The 18,150-nt window shown below is 39.0% G+C and overlaps 1 pseudogene across 1 annotated transcript; it reads left to right on the forward strand.

Annotated features, from left to right (window-relative positions):
• Positions 1-8,105: 8,105 nt before the first annotated feature.
• On the forward strand, positions 8,106-11,608 carry LOC143633509 (SNF1-related protein kinase regulatory subunit gamma-1-like; annotated as a pseudogene). The gene is made up of 6 exons (XR_013153681.1): positions 8,106-8,269; positions 9,102-9,273; positions 9,390-9,575; positions 9,929-10,204; positions 10,290-10,450; positions 11,250-11,608. The product of XR_013153681.1 is annotated as an SNF1-related protein kinase regulatory subunit gamma-1-like (transcript).
• The last annotated feature ends 6,542 nt before the right edge of the window (positions 11,609-18,150 follow it).

An 18,150-nucleotide genomic window follows, 5' to 3' on the forward strand; every position in this document is an offset into this window, starting at 1 on the left:
TATGTTTTATTTCGCGATATTTCGATTTTTGTTGAATTTCGATTTTTATTGATTTTACTTACATATTCGTTTGTTGGGATTGAAAATCCGAAAAGTCATGGTGATACATGAATAGTTGATTTTCAATTTCCATTTACGATTATGTTCTGAGGTTGGAGACTTGAAAAGTCATGGTGATACATGAATTGTCAACCTCCAATACTCATTTTCTTGTATGTTTTATATTGAAGATTGAAAAGTCATGGTGATACATAAATCGTCAATCTCCAATACTCGTTTACTCGTACATTTTAAATTGAGAATTTGGAAGGTCATGGTGATACATGAATTGTCGATTCTTGATTCGAATTTGTTACCTTTATTAAGTCTGCATTTAAAGTCATTTATTTTACTTTAACTTTTGATAGTATCTAACTCCGTGAAACCAAGCTTTTCGAGGATATACTTTGTGCTAAAACCAAGATATTAACTAAAATTAAAATTTTTATAGAATGCCTCCGCTATCTCGCCGATTTCAGAGAAGAGAAGCCTCGCGCATGCGTAGACAGCAACGATCCCAGGAAATGGCCGCCGCAATAGCCCAAGCTTTGAGCCAAAACAATACCAACACCTCTGGTTACAACATTAAGTCCTTTAACGCGGGTAACCCTCCAAAGTTCACAGGTCTTGAAGGAGCCACCGTGATGCTCCAGTGGCTTGAGAAAATAGAAAACACTTTCCTCCACACCCAATGCCCCTCAGACAGACGAACCCTATATGCTTCCAGTGTCCTGGAATCTAGAGCGCTTACATGGTGGAATGGAGTAGCCCATGCGCGTGGCGCAGAAGCTGCTTCCAGCATACTCTGGGAGGAATTTAAGGATCTCTTAACGCGAGAATTCTGCCCTCCCAACGAAGTTAAGCGCCTGGAGGAAGAATTCTGGAACTTGAAGCAATACAGCGGTGAAGCGCGCGAGTACGCGACGCGCTTCCACGAGCTAAGCTTACTGGTCCCTCACCTTGTTACCCCTTCACGCCGAGCCATAGAGAAATTCCTTGGGGGTCTCCCCATGGAAATTCAAGATTCTGTATGGGCCAGAAACCCAGTAACCCTCTCTGACGCCATCGAGTTGGCCGCTGTGCTCAGCGACAACCATGTCAGAGCAGGAACCCTGTTCCTGCGGGGAACAGAGAAGACCAAACTCACCAAGACTGCCCCTGAACCAACAGAAACCAAACCAGAACCCTCAAACCGTAACAACCTCAAGCGCAGGCGCAAAGCTTATGCGCTTACCAACCCGCCCATTGTCCAGCAACCCATCTACCAACCCCCAGTTTACGCGCCTAACCCTCTGTCAGCCTACCCAACACCTCCTGTAGTTCACAACTATGCCTTAACCAATCCCGCACTCCCTGCCCCGCCACCTAAGAAACCTTACACAGGAAATCAACCCTTTTGCCCAACCTGTAGACTTCACCACCCAACCCAAACCCCGTGTCGACAATGTAACCGATGTGGCCGCGTTGGTCACTCTGCCGAATACTGTAGAGTCCCTCTCGCCAACCCAATTGCGCCAACACCACCAGTCTACCCGCAGAACCCACAACCAACCTACCAAAACCCACGACCCAGATCGTGCTTTAACTGCGGTGATCCCAGTCATTTCCGGAACGCGTGCCCAAGACTACAAGTTCAGATTACGCAAGCGAATCCGGTGAACCAGATTTCAAACCAAGTAACGCGTGAACGAGCTTTTAACATAACCGCGCACCAAGCGCAAGCGAATAATGACGTAGTTAATGGTACATTTTTGCTTAACGGATTTTATGCTTCTGTACTTTTTGATACTGGCGCCGATCGAAGTTTTATCTCTCGCGCCTTCGAGCAGAAGCTTGCGCGACCGCGCAGCGATTTAAAAGAAGATTTTTCAGTTGAATTGGCTAATGGTGAAATTATTTTAATTAACTCAGTGATTAAAGATTGCACGCTTAACCTTAACGAAAACGATTTTCTGATCGACCTCATCCCCATGCCTCTTGGGAGCTTTGATGTTATCATTGGTATGGACTGGCTCTCGAATAATCGCGCCGAAGTTATTTGTGCCAAGAAGATGATTCGCATTCCTCGAGAAAATGGTGATCTTCACATCTACGGCGAAAAACCCTCCAGTGGTCTTAAGCTTATGTCTTGCGCCGAAGCCCAAAAGCTTATGCGGAAGAAGTGTATTGCATTCTTAGCCCATGTGGTTAAACCTGCTGAAGAGAAGAAGCTTCGCGATATCCCTGTTGTGCGTGATTTCCCTGAAGTTTTTCCTGATGATCTTCCTGGTATCCCTCCCGCTCGTGAAGTTGAGTTCCGTATTGATCTTGTCCCTGGTGCTTCCCCCGTAGCTAAATCTCCTTACCGTCTTGCGCCCGCTGAGATGCAAGAATTGGCCAGCCAACTTCAAGAGTTGACTGCTAAAGGATTCATTCGCCCTAGCTCTTCGCCCTGGGGTGCTCCGGTGTTGTTCGTTAAAAAGAAAGACGGATCGTTTCGCATGTGTATCGATTACCGCGAGTTGAACAAACTCACCATTAAGAACCGGTATCCCTTACCGCGTATTGACGACCTCTTTGATCAACTCCAAGGTGCCTCTTGTTTCTCGAAGATTGATCTCCGCTCTGGCTATCACCAGATGCGCGTCCGCGATGAAGATGTTCCGAAGACTGCTTTTCGAACTCGTTATGGCCATTTTGAATTCTTGGTCATGTCCTTCGGTTTAACCAACGCACCCGCCGTTTTCATGGATCTAATGAATCGGGTGTGTAGACCTTTCTTGGACCGTTTTGTGATCGTGTTTATCGATGATGTTCTGGTGTATTCTAAGACCAAGGCCGAGCATGAGCAACATCTTCGGTTGGTGTTGCAGAAGCTTCGAACCGAGTAGCTCTATGCTAAGCTTTCCAAGTGTGAATCCTGGTCTGATGAAGTACAGTTTCTTGGTCATGTTGTGAACAAGATGGGTATTCATGTCGACCCATCCAAGATTGAAGCAATCAAGAACTGGATTACGCCATCTTCTCCTACCGAAATCCGTTCCTTTCTGGGCTTAGCTGGTTACTACCGGCGTTTCATTTCGAACTTCTCAAAGATCGCATTGCCTTTAACAGCTCTAACGCACAAAGGTAAACCGTATATTTGGGGCTCGAAGCAAGAAGAAGCCTTTCTAACGCTCAAGCGTCTGTTGTGTGAAGCTCCTGTTCTTGCGCTACCTGAGGGTAATGATGATTTTGTCGTGTACTGCGATGCCTCCAACCAAGGTCTCGGTTGTGTTCTTATGCAACGAGGCAAGGTTATCGCTTACGCATCAAGGCAACTTAAGGTTCACGAAAAGAATTATACAACTCACGACCTCGAACTAGGCGCAGTTGTTTTTGCCTTGAAGATCTGGAGACACTACCTTTATGGTACTAAGTGTATCCTTTACACTGACCATAAAAGCCTTCAGCATATCTTTGATCAGAAGGAACTTAACATGAGGCAACGCCGATGGAACGAACTCATCAGTGATTACGATTGTGAGATCCGGTATCATCCTGGTAAGGCTAATGTGGTAGCCGATGCGCTCAGCCGAAAACCCTGCCAACTTAACTGTATCTTGCCGCGCACCCAGCTTCACTTCGCGCCGATCCAAAGCAACCTTGAATCGCGTATTCGTGACGCGCAGCGCGCATCCATCAGTAATGGTAACCTTCGCGCCGAGTTAGCGTGTGGCGCGGAAGCGCACTTTGTCCCTAATCTGAGTGGAATTCTCTGCTATCTAAATCGCATCTGGATTCCCTTTGATGAGAATCTTCGCGCTGATATCCTGAGTGAAGCGCACAAATCTCGGTATTCTATTCATCCTGGCGCTGATAAGATGTACAAGGATTTGCGCATTACTTATTGGTGGCCCGGTATGAAAAAGGATATTGTCGTGTTCGTAGCTAGATGCCTGACTTGTTCTAAGGTAAAAGCTGAACACCAACGCCCATCTGGTTTGCTCGAACAACCAGAAATTCCTACGTGGAAATGGGAATGTGTAGCGATGGACTTTATTACCAAGTTACCTTTGACAGCAAGCAAACATGATAGCATTTGGGTAATAGTGGATCGTTTGACTAAGTCTGCTCACTTTCTGCCCATTCGTGAAAACTACCGTGTTGAGCAACTCGCGCAGCTTTACGTCAAAGAGATTGTCTGCCGCCATGGTACTCCTTTGAGCATCATATCCGATCGCGATGGCCGTTTTATATCTCGCTTTTGGAAATCTCTCCAATCTGCGCTAGGAACTCGCTTGGACATGAGTACGGCATATCATCCCCAGACTGACGGTCAGTCTGAGCGAACTATTCAAACTCTTGAGGATATGCTCCGATCTTGTGTTCTTGATTTTGGAGGTAATTGGGATTCACACCTGCCTTTGATTGAGTTCTCTTATAATAACAGCTATCATTCCAGTATCGGTATGGCCCCATTTGAAGCACTTTACGGTCGTAAGTGCCGCTCCCCGATCTGTTGGAGCGAAGTGGGTGAAACTCAAATCACAGGACCCGAACTTGTTCAAGAGACAACCGATAAAATCGCCAAGATCCGTGATCATCTGCTGACTGCCAGAAGCCGACAGAAGAGTTACGCAGATCGCAGGCGAAAGCCTCTCGAATTTCAAGTTGGTGATCTTGTTCTCCTCAAAGTGTCGCCCTGGAAAGGTGTTGTCCGCTTTGGGAAGAAAGGTAAGCTTGCTCCTCGTTATGTTGGTCCATTCAAGATTCTCGCGCGTGTGGGAAAAGTTGCCTACAGACTTGACCTGCCGCCCGCGCTCAGTAATGTGCATCCAACGTTCCATGTATCCAATCTCAAGAAGTGTTTAGCTGACGAGAACCTTCACATTCCACTTGATGAAGTTCAAGTTGATGAAACTATGCATTTCGTTGAGAAGCCTGTTGAGATTATGGATCGCGAGGTAAAGCAAACCAAGCGCAGTCGCATCCCTATCGTGAAAGTTCGCTGGGAGTCCAAGCGCGGAGCCGAGTTTACATGGGAAAGGGAAGATCAAATGAAGATCAAGTACCCGCACCTGTTCTCTGCGCAACCTACTTCGAGATAAATTTCGGGACGAAATTTCTTAAAGTAGGGGAGACTGTGACATCTGCCCCGATCCGACCCGACCCAGGTACCCGTTTCTCTGACCCGATCTCTTTCTTTTATGATTTAGTATTTATTTATGCTTATACTTTACTTTTAATAATAATATATATTTTCCTTCCCGCCTCTTTCTCTCTCTTTCTTTCCGCCGTTCCGTCCCTCTCCTTCTCTCTTTCCGCCTTCTTTTCCCTCTTGTCGCCGTCCCGCCCTTACGCCTTGTTTCCCTCTTTTCTTCTAACTCTTTGCTTGTCCTTTGTTCCTTCCCGCCTAAGGTTTTCTGCGCAGCTCCACGCGCCAGACCCCTTACAAGGAATCCTGCGTGAAGACCACTTGTTTCAGCGATACGCGAGACGAACTCTTCTCGCAGCACGCTAAGAATTGTAATTCTTCTCGCAGCGCGCTAAGAACGGTAGTTCTTCCCGCGACGCGCTAAGGATTTGTAATTCTTCTCGCAGCACGCTAAGAATCGTAGTTCATCCCTCGACGCGCGAAGAATTATAGTTCTTCCCGCGGCGCGCTAGGAATTTTAGTTCTTCCCGCGGCGCGCTAAGAAATGTGATTCTTCCCGCGGCGCGTTAAGGTTGGTTCTGTCTGCCTTCGCGCTCGCGCACTTTTGCCTTCGCGCTCGAGCCTCCTCGCGCTAAACCCTTTGGGTTTTCTTCTGTTTAATCTAGCCGTTTGCTTTTGTGTTGTCTTATCTTTTGTGTTGTTGACCTAATCTGCTTTATGTCTGAAAAGTTACTTTCGGCGCAGCATGCGCACCAACCCCATTGGTTGGCAGATAAAGTGACTGACATAATCTTTTAAGATCTGCTTTTGCCATGCTTGACCGGTACCTTTTTCTGATCTGCCCATGCTTTTTTTTACTGTTCCCTGACAGCTTTATCTTGCCCCCTGCAGCTGCCATATCTTTTGATATCTTTTGCTTTTGGAATCTTTTGCTTTTTGAGATCTTTTCCCTTTTTTCTAGGGATTGTGTTCCCTAGGGTTTCTCTATAAATAATAATGTTATTTTTCTTAACACTACACACACAAACACTTAATCTCTCCTGTTCTCCTTGCTCTCTCTGCCGCCTCCCTCTCTGCCTCCGTCTTCCTCCCTGTTCTGCCCTGCTTTTCCGGTAATATATATTATAATTTACTTATTAATTATGCTAACTTATAATCAAGACTTAAATCAATTCATTAAAACAATAATCTTATTTATAGGTTAACTTGTGCTTGTTTAAAGTTGGTTCTTGCTTTATCTTACACCGCATCGTTTATCAAGTGAGTAATCTCGTACCTAATCCCTTTTTGCTTTTAATGTTTTGGGATGTTCATGTGTTCATACAAACTTAGAGTCTTAAACTTGTTTATGAGCTTTAGTCGCGCAGTATCCCATGTGTTGAGGACGTTTACTTGGCTGTTTATTTGTATGTGTGTATCATTAACCGCTTTGTTCGGCCTATTCCGCAGTTTTCATGGATCCATTAGATGAACACGGGAGACCTATCGTTTACGGTTTTCTTTGTTTACACTTGCACAGATGTTTTCTCGTTTTTGTGCTCAATTGGGAGCACGGATTGAACTATGAACTATGAGCTATGATCTATTTAGGCTTGATCACAATCTGATTGCACCCTTGTTAAATACCAGACATACACGTGTTGCGCGCAGATTTATTGTTATCTATGTATTGTATTAAACTTGATTTCTCACCAACACGCAAGTGTTTGACGTTTATTTTAACACATGTTCAGGTTTGCAGTAGCTGTTTTGGAGCTTGTGGACACATAGGACGTTTTTACTTTTGGACCTAGATTAAAATGTATCAAGACAAGTTATTGCTGTTCGAATATTATGATTTATAATATATTGATTTATGTTGGTTTATTTATATCTTGTGTTTACGTTGCGCGTGCGTGAATGAATGTATTTATTAAATATTGACACCCAATAGTGTCACGAGTAATGAAACAATACGTGGCGCCCCGATGTATAATCCGCCTTTGGTCGGGGTGTTACACTCTTGTACTGTATGTCACTATTAGCCGCTGCCTACTCACCAACCTGTCGGAGGACGTGCATGGCATGGCCTGCAGTTGGTGGAACAGGAATAGTACACAGCCGGCCTGGTCATTATCAGCCGCTGCCTATCCACCAACCACCAGCATGGCATGTGCGTAGCCCACAGTTGGCAGAACAGGAACACTATTCAGCCGGCTGTACCTGCTTGGAAACCTACATTCGGCTATAAATACTCCAACACCTTGGAATGGTATTATCTTATCTCATATCTCATATCTCATATCTTGATATATTACCTGATATCTGCTCTAGTCATTCTCTTAATATACACTTATATTCAAGAGCAATCTAGTTTGATTCTCACGCCGGAGGGTGGTCACAAGGAGGTACCCCCCTTCTCAGTGACGAGCTCACGGTGTCTGTTTTGCAGGTTATCAGAAGAACCATCTTCGCCGGATCTAACCCCTCGTGGGAAACATCTATTTAACCCCCAGATTATCCGTAATCTGCCCGGGATCGATTAGTGTTTCTTCAGTATTACTTTCACAATCATTATCACTAAAAAAATGATTATATCGTCACTTTCTTTCCTCTTGGTAAAAATATATAGCGCGGGAGTTGGGATAGGTATACTCATATTATTTCCAGGTCACATGAGATGTAAAGATAAGACCACCCGGCTGCAGTCGGTGCATTATTAAAACTCATGCATACGTGTCTTCCCCCAAAATATATAATTTTTGTTTTAAATATCACCTGTCACCAAGTTTTGTTTTGGATGATGGATAAGATCAAGAGAAAAAGCCAATAACATTGACTCTCATCTTCACCCTCCACGTGTCACCATCAACGGCCCACATCTTTTACCTTCAAAACCAGGCGCAGTTTCCCGTCTGTGTGCGGACGCCAATAATAACAACAGAAAACGAACTGCTGCGTGATCAGGAGAATGGTTGCGGAAGAAGGTGTTAGTCCTCCTCGGAGTCCAGAGGCGAAGTTAGGGATGGAGGTGGAGGAGCTGTGGGACGTACAGGCTCACTCCTACCGAGAAGCTCAATGCGTGTTTCGAGAGTATTCCCGTCTCTCAGTTTCCTCATGCCTCGCCTTCACAAGGTACTGATTGCTAGGTTTTTTTGACTTTGATTGATTTGCTGATGAACTTGTGATATTTTGTCGTAATTTCTATTGGAATTTATGTGATCCGTATCTTAATTACAGAATGAATTTTTGATGAGGGTGACATAAATAAAGGACACGCAATTATAAAAGAAACCTAATTGAATCATATCTTTCTAATTAGCATATTGATTATAATTATAAAGGACACGTGTAGGGGTGTTTGGGATTCCTTGTTTTTCCCTCCTTAACTTATGACTTATGATAAGTCAAAAAAAATTGTTTGGGTTTTCTTATCATGTGGGAGTAAATGTTGATAAGTTACTCCTTATAAGTTATAAGGAGGTGAAAATAAGGAATCCCAAACAGCCCCGTAATCGAAATTATCTCTTCCTAAGGGGGTGTTTGGCCTAGCTTTTATTTTTTGGCTTATGCTTATATTTTAAAGTAGCTTATAGCTTGTTTTCTATTATTTGATAAGCTCTTTTTAAGTGTTTGGATTAGCTTATATTATATAAGTTGATAATAAGTTGTTAAATTCACAATTCTTTAGTTTGTTAGTAATAAGTTGCTTAAATAATTATTAATCCATCACCATTTGAGGGCAAATGAGTAATTTACACCCTTACACATATAAGCTTATTCAAATAAGCTAAAAAACCATCTTCAAATAAGCTTCTTCAAATTAGCTTATATAAGCTTATAAGCATAAGCTTAAAAAGCTAAAACAAACACCAAGTTAAGCTTATTTGATAAAAAAAGCTAAAAAAGCTATAAGCCTTATTAAAAAAGCTAGGCCAGACCCTAACTAACATCTCTTAATATGCAGTTATTGAGATCAAATCAGATGCAAGCCTGGGTGAAGCGGTCGACTGCTAGCCCAAAATAAAATTCTCAGTGCACCTGTTGTGGATGTTGATGCACCAGAAGATGCTAGTTGGATTGACAGATATCTTGGGATGGTGGAGTTTGCAGGCATTGTTGTTTGGATTCTACATCAGGTTCATACACTTGTTTCCTTGTTTTTTTAAATAAGTAGAAGGCTATAAAAGTTATAGCTTCTTGATTATAGTTGCTAGATTAATATGCCAACATTTTTATTATGTTACATGTGCAGTCAGAAAAGAATGATGGATTAGATGCATTTTCAAGCGAGATTGAGGACTCTATGGGACCCGCGGTTGTTGCAGCAGCCAATGGGATGGGCTCTCCAAGATATAGAAGCTCACAGCCTGGATCTCCCAAGATTGATGGAAACTTTTTTAAGTTGTTGACTTCCTCTGATTTCTATAAAAACACTAAGGTTTGACTATTCACATTCTTTCTTTTCTTCTTAAATTTATTAGGAGTGACAATACATGATAGGATAGTATACCTGAAAATAAATAATCAAGTTTTGGGTTGTTATGTCTTGCCTGTTCAAAAAACAGGTCGTTTTTGGGTCGACCTGTTTCGTTAAACAGGTCAACCTACCAGCCAGTTTAACACGTTTACAACTTGATTACAAACCATCAACGTGTGTCCTCCTGTTTTACTTGTTTAAATATGTTGATTAGACAGGTTGTGTTTTGAGCTACACAAACTAGAACAACCCATGATTGACACCTTTATCTGCTTCTCTCAATTTTCATTTCTTTTCTTTTTATCAAAACACAGGTTAAGGACATTTCAGGATCGTTTCGGTGGGCCCCTTTTCTTGCACTGCAGGCATCAAACTCATTTCTTACCATGCTTTTACTACTCTCGAAGTATAGAATGAAGAGTGTACCAGTAGTCGATCTAGGGTCCCACAAGGTAGACAACATCATCACACAATCTGCTGTGATACACATGTTGGAAGAATGTGCAGATCTTCAATGGTTCAAAAGTTTGGGTTCCAAGAAATTATGCGAGCTCGGTCTTCCCCTCATGAACATCAATCAAGTTATTAAGGTACACGGTTAAGTTTGATCTCTAACAGGTCAAAGGGGTCAAATTGGTTGAAAGCCAAAACATTCTAAATCTTATAATTTTGCAGGTGGATGAGGATGAACCGGTGCTGCAAGCGTTTAGATTAATGAGGCAGAAAGGAGTTGGTGGTTTACCGGTGGTTAGTGGCGGCAATAAACCGGTTGCTAACATAAGCATTAGAGACATTCAGTTTCTCTTAATTGCACCTGAAATATACAAAGATTACAGGTTCGTTACATAATTTTGGATAAACTTTATATTAATATATGGATATATAAAAACAGATCACAGCAACGTGTTTGAACTTTTATAATGCATTACAGTTTGACGAGTTTTTCAATTAGACAAAATTGTTTTTGAGTTGATGCAACGCGTTTGAACTTTTATAATACATTACACTTTGATGTGTTTTCTAATTAAAGACAAAACTGTATTTGAGTTGATTACACGGTTGGTCAATGTGGTCTACACATATTGCTGATTTGATACATTATTAATGAAATTACATGTTTAGTCTAGTGATTTTCGAGTGATCCGGTTTTGGTTGAGGTCCTCTCTTTTTTTGTTGATTTTTTTTAAAATGACTAAAATACCTCAATGATAAAGAATCATAGATTTGAAAATTATATCTTTTTCAGTTGATTTGTTAGGTTATTTATTATTTATTTATTTTTTTATTATTTGGGTATTTTAATCATTTCAAAAAGTTAACATAAAAAGATGCCGGCAGGCCCATTTGTGCTAATTTGCCTGAAAACCACCGGATTAAACTTGTAATTTGTAAACCATGTATCAAATCCGTAATATGGGTAAACCAAGGGGATTAACCGTATAATTAATTTACTATATTTAAATTAAAAAAGTAGTTTGTACTTTGTAGTCATAAACATCATTACCAGAAGTCCAGAATAGAACCCTAGATATGTAAGTAGACAAATTAGCCCCCTCAACCTTATGACACCAGATATTAATATATTAACATCCCAATTATTTTTTATTTTTTACAATCATGGGATTTTGGGTGTAGATCCATCACAGCGAAGAACTTTGTGACGTCAGTTAAAAGGTATCTAGAGAATAATCAGAAGGCGTTACCATTAGTAAGTGGCATGATTACTTGTAGAAAAGAAGATACTCTTAAAGACGTGATAACGAAGCTTGATTCTGAGGAGATTCATAGGATCTACGTGGTGGACGATGAAGGGAGTCTTGAAGGCGTGATAACGCTTAGAGATATAATATCAAGGATCGTGCATGAGCCTCGTGGATACTTTGGTGACTTCTTTGATGGTGTGCTACCATTACCCGCCAACAGTCGGGTTTGACCTTGTTGCTTAATTTATCGGTTTTGGTTTTCTAACGTGAGACTGTTCTGAGTTTGGCTTGTAGATATCTGAATAAGTTGTATCTGGTTGTAAGTTGTAACCATAAAAAGGTATGTAGTTAAGCCTGTACGTTTTCTACGTCGTTATTTTACATAACATAATCAAGAGTTTATAAACAAGTTGCTGAGTTGGTACGTACCTAGGGGTGTAAATGATGTGGACGGCAGCTCGGCAAGTCCAAGCTTGGCTTGTGAGCAGTTGTTAAGGTTGAGGTTGGATTGGCTTGTTTATTAGTTATTAATTATTTTAAGAGAAAATTACTATTTTTGTCCCTGTGGTTGCAGGGCGGAGTCACATTGAGTCCTTAAAAAAAAAATGAATCGGTTGAATCCCTGTGGTACCCAAAGTGACTCAAACGAGTTATTCCATTAACTTTCTGTTAACAACACTGTTAAAATGAAAGGGCAATATAGTCTTTTCAACCTATAATACAAAAATAATATACATTTAAAATGCAAAAATTAAAATGATAAGATCTTCTTCATCTCCACCAAATTAGTCGTAACCCTCTGATATCAATACCACAGCCACCCACAAGCCATCCTCACCAACTACCCAGCCTGTGTTTTTTATTCTCTCTCAAGCCTTCATATTTCCAAAGCATCGTCTTCACACCGTCTTTCGGGTAACTATAATTTTCTTTTGCCTAGGCAATGTTGACTCAACAGCCTGAGGATAAACCTTATGAGAAAAAAACTGATGATTAATTGAAGATAAGATGGAAAAATTGATACACCCAAAGAAGTTAGGGTTCCATCATCTCCTCCCTCGTCATCTGAGCATGGAGCCTCACCATACGCCACCTGAGAATCGAGGTTATGGGCGGAACCCTAGCTCAGTCATCGCGTTGCTGCTTCATTCTCTAAAAACCGTCTTATGAACCGGCGAGCAAGGCGGAACCCTAGCTGCCACCGTTACTTATGTCGCCACCATACTTTGTTTGCTATCACAGAAGGTCTTCGTTACTGAGGGATTTCTGTAAATGTGGTGAGTAGAATGGAACGGTTGGATCTCCGCCGACAGTGAGGGGAAATTACGGCGGTTGGATTTCCGGTCCAGATCTGGAACCGACAACCACCACCAAGGCCGGTTTTTTTTCTGTGTTGAAAGTGAGTACCGATTGAAGGAGTGAGGATTACGAGTCCTCAACTTTAATGACCAGTTATGCCTTTGCTAGATGTGTCGCCGGAAAGCCAATGGTCGCCGAAATTCAATTTAGAAGGTGCAAGTCATCTTCCTCTGATCTTAGATGTAAATACGAAACTAGTTTTAAGTATATATTATTTTTGTGTTATAGGTTGAAAAGACTACATTGCCCCTCATTTTAACAGTGTTGTTAACAAAAAGTTAATAGAAGGACTGGTTTGGGTCACTTTGGGTACCACAGGGATTCAACCGGTTCATTTTTTTTTCGGGGACTCAATGTGACTCCGCCCTGCAACCACATGGACAAAAACAGTAATTTTCTCTTTTAAAAATTATATATTATATAGTTAGTTTATTATAGATAATTACATATTATGTGAACGTATGTGAGCAGTTGTTAAGGTCGAGGTTGGATTGGCTTGTTTATTAATTATTAATTATTTTAAGAATTATATATTATATGGTTAGTTTATTATAGATAGTTACATATTATGTGAACGTATGTGAGCAGTTGTTAAGGTCGAGGTTGGATTGGCTTGTTTATTAGTTATTAATTATTTTAAGAATTATATATTATATAGTTAGTTTATTATAGATAGTTACATATTATGTGAACGTATATTCTATATGTTTATGTTTATGTCTAACAAAAGTTGTATATACTACTAGGTTTGTTTACGGCATGCGGGTCTAATAATAAAACTTATCACGGGTCTAACAATAAATCTTGATAAGTGAAGTTTGGACTAAAACTTATATTTATTAAATTATTAAATTTAAATGAGTTTAAGTCTAATTATGTGTTTGCTAACTGGGCCGTCCCGAGATGTTCTAATTAAGATTGATTAGAATCGCTTTTCTTGTTGATCAAGTTGGGTTGACGTCATATAGATTTTAACCAAGTTTAGGGTTTTGGTATAAGAATTATGTAATTTAGTTTTGAGTTGTAATTTTGAGTTGTTTCATGAGCTATAATAAAAATGAGTGTTTAAAATTGTGTTTTTGATTATTGATTATTTCCTTGAGACCTTAAAATTGGTATATGAGCCAGTTAAGGAACTCAATCGACAATGTGTTTTTTCCAAACTAGTGTTGTCGGAAAAAAGTATTTACTTTCACACCTCGCCTTCAGGCCTAGGCGTGTGACTCACAGTTGGTACCATTTTTGTCAATTTATCAAAGTTTTGTAGCGGAAAATGTTAATTTAAAATATTTACTTATATGGAATTAAATACCCTTGTTTATTTTACAAAATTACTTGTTTAAAAACAAGTTTTACATATGCCTCATTAAAATTGTTGATCAAGTTGGGTTGACGTCATATAGATTTTAACCAAGTTTAGGGTTTTGGTATAAGAATTATGTAATTTAGTTTTGAGTTGTAATTTTGAGTTGTTTCATGAGCTATAATAAAAATGAGTGTTTAAAATTGTGTTTTTGATTATTGATTATTTCCTTGAGACCTTAAAATTGGTATATGAGCCAGTTAAGGAACTCAATCGACAATGTGTTTTTTCCAAACTAGTGTTGTCGGAAAAAAGTATTTACTTTCACACCTCGCCTTCAGGCCTAGGCGTGTGACTCACAGTTGGTACCACTTTTGTCAATTTATCAAAGTTTTGTAGCGGAAAATGTTAATTTAAAATATTTACTTATATGGAATTAAATACCCTTGTTTATTTTACAAAATTACTTGTTTAAAAACAAGTTTTACATATGCCTCATTAAAATTGTTGATCAAGTTGGGTTGACGTCATATAGATTTTAACAAAGTTTAGGGTTTTGGTATAAGAATTATGTAATTTAGTTTTGAGTTGTAATTTTGAGTTGTTTCATGAGCTATAATAAAAATGAGTGTTTAAAATTGTGTTTTTGATTATTGATTATTTCCTTGAGACCTTAAAATTGGTATATGAGCCAGTTAAGGAACTCAATCGACAATGTGTTTTTTCCAAACTAGTGTTGTCGGAAAAAAGTATTTACTTTCACACCTCGCCTTCAGGCCTAGGCGTGTGACTCACAGTTGGTACCATTTTTGTCAATTTATCAAAGTTTTGTAGCGGAAAATGTTAATTTAAAATATTTACTTATATGGAATTAAATACCCTTGTTTATTTTACAAAATTACTTGTTTAAAAACAAGTTTTACATATGCCTCATTAAAATTGTTGATCAAGTTGGGTTGACGTCATATAGATTTTAACCAAGTTTAGGGTTTTGGTATAAGAATTATGTAATTTAGTTTTGAGTTGTAATTTTGAGTTGTTTCATGAGCTATAATAAAAATGAGTGTTTAAAATTGTGTTTTTGATTATTGATTATTTCCTTGAGACCTTAAAATTGGTATATGAGCCAGTTAAGGAACTCAATCGACAATGTGTTTTTTCCAAACTAGTGTTGTCGGAAAAAAGTATTTACTTTCACACCTCGCCTTCAGGCCTAGGCGTGTGACTCACAGTTGGTACCACTTTTGTCAATTTATCAAAGTTTTGTAGCGGAAAATGTTAATTTAAAATATTTACTTATATGGAATTAAATACCCTTGTTTATTTTACAAAATTACTTGTTTAAAAACAAGTTTTACATATGCCTCATTAAAATTGTTGATCAAGTTGGGTTGACGTCATATAGATTTTAACCAAGTTTAGGGTTTTGGTATAAGAATTATGTAATTTAGTTTTGAGTTGTAATTTTGAGTTGTTTCATGAGCTATAATAAAAATGAGTGTTTAAAATTGTGTTTTTGATTATTGATTATTTCCTTGAGACCTTAAAATTGGTATATGAGCCAGTTAAGGAACTCAATCGACAATGTGTTTTTTCCAAACTAGTGTTGTCGGAAAAAAAGTATTTACTTTCACACCTCGCCTTCAGGCCTAGGCGTGTGACTCACAGTTGGTACCACTTTTGTCAATTTATCAAAGTTTTGTAGCGGAAAATGTTAATTTAAAATATTTACTTTTATAATATATGGAATTAAATACCCTTGTTTATTTTACAAAATTACTTGTTTAAAAACAAGTTTTACATATGCCTCATTAAAATTGTTGATCAAGTTGGGTTGACGTCATATAGATTTTAACCAAGTTTAGGGTTTTGGTATAAGAATTATGTAATTTAGTTTTGAGTTGTAATTTTGAGTTGTTTTATGAGCTATAATAAAAATGAGTGTTTAAAATTGTGTTTTTGATTATTGATTATTTCCTTGAGACCTTAAAATTGGTATATGAGCCAGTTAAGGAACTCAATCGACAATGTGTTTTTTCCAAACTAGTGTTGTCGGAAAAAAGTATTTACTTTCACACATCGCCTTCAGGCCTAGGCGTGTGACTCACAGTTGGTACCACTTTTGTCAATTTATCAAAGTTTTGTAGCGTAAAATGTTAATTTAAAATATTTACTTATATGGAATTAAATACCCTTGTTTATTTTACAAAATTACTTGTTTAAAAACAAGTTTTACATATGCCTCATTAAAATTGTTGATCAAGTTGGGTTGACGTCTTATAGATTTTAACCAAGTTTAGGGTTTTGGTATAAGAATTATGTAATTTAGTTTTGAGTTGTAGTTTTGAGTTGTTTTATGAGCTATAATAATAATGAGTGTTTAAAATTGTGTTTTTGATTATTGATTATTTCCTTGAGACCTTAAAATTGGTATATGAGCCAGTTAAGGAACTCAATCGACAATGTGTTTTTTCCAAACTAGTGTTGTCGGAAAAAAGTATTTACTTTCACACCTCGCCTTCAGGCCTAGGCGTGTGACTCACAGTTGGTACCACTTTTGTCAATTTATCAAAGTTTTGTAGCGGAAAATGTTAATTTAAAATATTTACTTTTATAATATATGGAATTAAATACCCTTGTTTATTTTACAAAATTACTTGTTTAAAAACAAGTTTTACATATGCCTCATTACAAAATTAGCTGAGCCACCAGCTACATTCTATGCCTAGTGATCTTCTATCTCCACTGGCATATCCATTTCTATACCTTACTCTTGGTTACCTGAAAACAGTTTTAAAAATACGTAAGCTATATGCTGGTGAATACGCTGACTCAATAAAACATTTTCACAATTCGTAATGACACAACACCAATAGTGTTCAACGACTCAGTGGGTCTCAATCCCATCTCATCGAAACTAAACATACGCACAAACCACATAATCGGACTTCACTTGCCCTAGAGACAGTCACTTGCCTCATGGTTAGTATGTCTGTAGTGTGTCCACTACAGTACATATATGTAAGGATCTAGACATATGTGTATTTTAGCCTAAGTGGTTAGTACTACCTTGTATCAAAACATTTTAGAGGATTTGAACCAACCCTCATGTAAATATTTTCATAACTCTTTTACATATGGATAATAGTCCATAGTTTTAAGAGTAAGTACCTAGACGTATTCACATCATAAAACATTTTACACTATAAAAAGGTTTGTACGTATTCACCTTTTGTTGATTTCAAGATTTCTCACCAATAGATGTCTAATCTTTATCTCGGACCTATAGTACGAGAATGACATTCTATAAATAACTAGATCTATGATCTATCTCTAGACCTTAGTATAATTTGCATAACCTTTACCTTGACATTCATTCCTTTTATAAAACATATATATACTACGTTTCTTTATCATGAAGAAACTTATATATATACCATTTCTTCATTCACAAGAAATATCTTCATAATAAAGAATAATATTTTATTCATAACCTTATCTTACGGAAGCTACATTTCACTTATTAACTGATCAAGGTATAGATTATACCCCCGACTGGGGTCTAAGCCATATATAATAAAATAATCGGGCAGAACCCCTACCTGGTATGGCTTGTCTATACAATATACGGAATACTTAAACTTCTCGTGGACAGCACTCCTACTTGCACGTACTTCTAGACAACGAGTGTGTCGGGAACGACGGGATTTCGGCATGAAAATCGAGGTAAAGTATGTGCGATGTGATGGGAACTTCATCCCCATGGCCGCCAATTTATAGACAGAAATCATGCATCTTTGCGTATCGCGAAGGATTCTTTGCGATGCGCGAAGGACAAATGTAGCCGCAATTATTATTATATTCCTTCGCGTATCGCGATGGATTCTTCGCGTATCGCAAAGTTGCTCCATAGCTCTGCTGAGTCATCCACTAGACCTGCCACGTGTCGACACGTGTCAGCACCAGATGAGGTTACTTCATGCATCTTCGCGTATCGCAAAGTTGCCTTCCCTGTCATCTTCGCGTATCGCGAATGTGCTAAATTTTCATTTTCAGTCCCTGGTCTTTGGTAGCTTGTCACATCTTGATCATAGTTCAAAAATACCAAAGCGGCCCTTATGCGGCTCGCGGTGATGCTAGTGTGCGAAGTGCTCCCTCAAAATGCCACATT

The sequence above is a fragment of the Bidens hawaiensis genome, unplaced genomic scaffold (genome assembly GCF_021521415.1).
Source record: "Bidens hawaiensis isolate Kalapana, Puna unplaced genomic scaffold, B.hawaiensis_p1.1 tig00006773_1, whole genome shotgun sequence".
Classification (NCBI taxonomy): Eukaryota; Viridiplantae; Streptophyta; class Magnoliopsida; order Asterales; family Asteraceae; genus Bidens; species Bidens hawaiensis.